This window comes from Octodon degus, unplaced genomic scaffold, assembly GCF_000260255.1.
Source record: "Octodon degus isolate 3935 unplaced genomic scaffold, OctDeg1.0 scaffold00075, whole genome shotgun sequence".
Classification (NCBI taxonomy): domain Eukaryota; kingdom Metazoa; phylum Chordata; class Mammalia; order Rodentia; family Octodontidae; genus Octodon; species Octodon degus.
Window position 1 is genome coordinate 6256355 of NW_004524651.1, and position 4637 is coordinate 6260991.

A 4637-nucleotide genomic window follows, 5' to 3' on the forward strand; every position below is an offset into this window, starting at 1 on the left:
TACTTTTCCCTTCCTTCCTTCCTTTTTTCCTTTCACCCATGAAATTTTGTCTTTAATCTGGATTTGGAGGAAAAGACTGTGACCTCCCTGCATACTTAATCTCCCAACTCTGCTTGGGAAATATGAAGCTTAATTACACTTAGGGTGAGGTGAACTCTGATGTTTCAGTTTCTCTGAATGTTGAATCAGGAAATAATTGCAGAGGAAACATTAAAAGAGAAAAGGGCCTTTCTCCAAATCAAAAGCCATATGAGAAATCCCACAGCCCCTGAGCCTGGAGGGGTGGAAGTGTAATTAGTTGGTAGATATCCTAGTATTTATTGGACACAGAGGACCAGGAGTTGATTCTCACATGAGGAGCCAAATAAAATGTCAAAGACAATGAAAATAAAGAGACAAACTTAGCTTCTGGAGATTAAAAAAAAGTTATTAAAATTTGGTGGTGGTATTAAACATCCAGGGCCATGTGGGTTGTGTTTTTATTGTTATAAGAGCTCGGTGCCCGGTGAGGAGAAGGTTTAATGGAACTGGAATTCAAGAAGCTGGGTGAAAGGAAGGCTATTTGATTCAATCCCTGGTTCTACAAAAAAAAAGAAAGAAAGAAAGAAAGAAAGAAAGAAAGAAAGAAAGAAAGAAAGAAAGAAAGAAAGAAAGAAAAGAAAGAAAGGCTATTTGAGTTGCCACCAAAAAGTGAATTTGAGACTCAAACTCTCTCCCACAGAAAATTCACTTTTCTGCCCCAATCAGGAAAAACGAAACCAGGTAGAAATAGTTGTGTCCCTATGGTAGAGAACAAGCTTTGCACCTCTTTATTTTCCACCGAAACTCCCATGATAAATGATGTTTCCCGTGAAGATACCTCCTCTGGTCCTCCGTGCACATGCACCAACCTCGGTTAGATTAGACTCGGTGCAATCTATGTACATTGCGCCCCTTTCTTGTCTGCTCTAAAACGGTCCCATCAACTGTACCATTCCCATGGGAAAAGTCAGTTATTTGCTAATTGGAATACACCTCACCAATGGTTGGGACAGTGCAGGGTGTCTGGTCACCCTCGTGAGGTAACCAGACTAGGAAGGGCCAGGTGCCTGGCTGCTGTCAGGGAACTTGTGAGAGCTACAGATTAAAAGAATTAGAGGTTCCCCGAAAACATGGTCCAAGCCTCGCCCAAATCACAAGACAAGATTTCACAGCTGATCTCACGCTGTCTTCTATCCTGAGGTAGAAATTAAGATACATAAAAGGCAATTCAAATTTTAAAAAATACGTTTTGGAAATACTTTGAAAGATAAACTGCTTAGTTCTAAGGAAATCATTTTGCATTGGTGTGTGTTTGCGATGCTGATGCTCATAGCCATGGTAGGGCTGGGGACCTGCAGGTGACACAGGTTCCAGGTCTTTCAGCTCATCACTCCCCCACCTCCAGCTCTTGGCCTCATCCCCATTGGCCCATGATCTGTCTCCTTGTTTCCTTTTATCTATCTTTTATTTAACATAGTAATTATCTAAATAGTATTCTATAAAAGGTAGATCTAAAAACAAGAAGTTGGCCACCCAGGAAACTTGCTTTGGATTTGAGTCTTGTAGTGAATATGAAAAATTCAAATCTCACCACAGACGAAGACTAAAATGTCTTCCTCCTGTCACATCCTTTAAGAAATTTATTTTGTATATCTCTCTTTTCTGAGATGCGGCACTTACTGTCACCACCATTCACACTGGCATTTACTCACCTGTGCCTTGCAAGTGTATTTAATGTTTCTGTCTCTTATCTCTCCCACTAGATTGTAATTGCAAACGATCAGGATTGCACCACAGCTCAGCCTTCGAGCAATGCCAGGCCCACAGAAGACTTTCTGCTAAGTGCTTGTATGATTAATTCATTCAGCAAATCTAATTAATTTCTATGCTGCTTTAACTTTTTCTTTCCAGCTATTATTTTCTGTGGATGTATTTACATGTTATTATAATTGAAATAAAACAAAATAAATATACATGTGTAAAATAACTAAAGGTGACTGACAGGTGTTATAAATGGGGAATTAAGAAAATGTCTGAAATAGGTTTGCTTTTTAATATATCATCAAAAACTAAATACACTTTTAATCTGAGAGAGAAATTGCTTTTAGCATAGGAACATTGGTGAGCTCTTGGGGAAAACAGAGTGAAATGCATACCTACATGTAAGGAATCTTTTTCTTTTACAGATTGAACTCCTTGGGATATAAACTGCATTTGCTTTAAGGAATCATGCCAGTGGGTTTCTCCTTCTCCTCCTTCTCACCTCCTCTTCTTCCTCCTCTTCCTCTTCCTCCTCCTCCTCCTCCCCCCCCAGTGGTCCTCCTACTTTTAGCCTCCCCAGCACTGGGATTACATAGAGGGCAGGGCTCAGGCGCAGGAGGCATGGAGCCAGGGACACCACGGAGAGGAAATAGATGTGCTCCACCTTAGCCAACTTCAGTTCCTACTCTGGACCTTGAGGGAGTCACCGCAGGGCCCAGTGACCTTGATTGAACCCTTCGTGGCCCAAGCGGTGTTTAAACAAGCAGCACAAGAGGCAAGTTGTAACACTGAGTATACCTCCAGCGTCAGTAGCTTGGGGTGCCCACCAGGACACGCCTCCTCCTCCGAGGCCCCATTTTCTGTCTCAGCAACAAGGCTCCCACCCCAAGGCAGTATTGGGCAGGGCACAGGGAGGGACTGAGGAGAATTAGAAAAAAGGAATTGACACGACTTGAACCAATGTAATGTCTCAGTGTTTAATTCTTAACTTTTACTTTGTTTCTTATTAGAGAATACAGATGCGCAGGGCCCAGTGGAGGTAGAGACAGGGGTTGTGATGCGGTGCGGGGTCTAAGCAAGTCACTGGCGTCCAGAGGCCGGCTGCCGCCCTGGCTGCAGCGGGGCAGCTTCCCTCCGTGCCTCCGCGGGTTCTGAGCCAGGTTCTCCAGGCTTCTCATCATTCAATATCGTTACAATAAAATCGCTTGCTGTTTCAGTTTACCAAAGCTGCTGCCTGTTGTTTGCGACTACAAACTCCAAGTGCTGCGGGTAAAAAGCACTTTCAGCTCTCTTAAGACATCTGAAGTGCAGTAGTAGCAGTTTTATAGAATTACTAAACAGAAAACAGAAGCCCACAGAGAAAATATGTCTGGAGAAATGAAAAATTAAATATTTACATGCAGAACATGCCACGAGGAAGACTGAAAGGCAAACTAAAGAAGTACAGAAGAAAATGGTAAGGCATCATCACAGAGATTTTCAAGATAGGAGTATTTTTGTCCCCTGGCCAGACTGTGTGTCAGTGGTTTTGATCACAATGTCATAGAAATTACATGAGATAAAATGTGTCCAAAGATTTTGCTCTCTTTCTTATCAAATGCAGGGGTTGCATATTCTGTCCCTTCTACCCAAAGCTGAGAGTCTACACACAGATTCTACAGTCACCAAAATGTCCCAGGGCTTGAGAGGTGGTGAAATCCCCTTGGCAGGTTCTTAGGTGAGGGACAGGTGGGCAGAGCTTGGCCTCCACAGAGTCTGTCTTTAACCATGTGGCCAAGCAGGTAGAGGAAAAAACATAATGCTGCCATTCCTTATTTCTGGAAAGAGGGCTGGCCAAATAGCTCAGTGGATTAAGCCAGGGGTTCAATCCCCAGGCCTGCCATGCTTGCCTCACCCCACATAATGAGACTGGGCATGGTGGCACGCACCTGTAACCCCAGCACTAAACAGGTGGATCGCTAGTAATGAGACCCTGAGCACCCTGTAGACCCTTCCCTAAAATAAAAAATAAAAAAAAAACTTATTTCTGGAAAGAAACTGTAATTCTAGATCTAATTAAGTGGTTTTAGGGGCTACTGAAGAAAACAAACCGTATGATCAAAATATACAGTGAATGTTTAGAATTTGAGGGCTTTTTTAGTGATTGCTCTAAAAGACCCACTGCCTTCAGTCCTCTCTCAGCATTCTCCCCCTCCCATCAAGCACACTACCCCACTGCTCTTGCTGTTTCTGAAGCAGTTCTGGAAGTCCTCTTTCGTGAGTGTTGCTAGCTCTCCACTACTGTGGCCGCCAGAAGCCACGCGGTGCAGATCCAGTGCGTGCAGAGCAGACTTCACAGCGCCCGTGAATGGCACTTGTCAGTAACATTCACCACACCTGTCATCACACTTTGTAGAGACACGCGTGAAGAGGACTTGCAGAACTGCCCCAGAAAGAGGCAAGAATGATGGGATAAGTGTGTTTGATGCAAGGGGGACTATTTTGAGGGGGATCAATGGCACTGTCTTTTATTGTAATTTCTTTTCATCTAAACACATGGTCTTTTTTGATCAGCCTTGTACATAAAGGTATCTGCCATGATTTTCAGTAATGATTTTAGTAAGTGCTCTTAACAGGACACAAGCAGACCGTTTATGCTTCACATGCTGGTTAGGTAGTCCATTTCTGGGAAAAGGCACAAAGACCCTACTTACATTTTAGCCCAGCAAGTCATGATCACAATTCAGTAATCCCATTTATTTCTTGCAAAAAGAAAAATGTGCCAGACCTGGTGGTTGCTTACCTGTAAAGCCAGCATCTGGAAGCTGAGGCAGGAGGATATGCAGAAGTTCAAAACCAACCTGGATGACATAGTG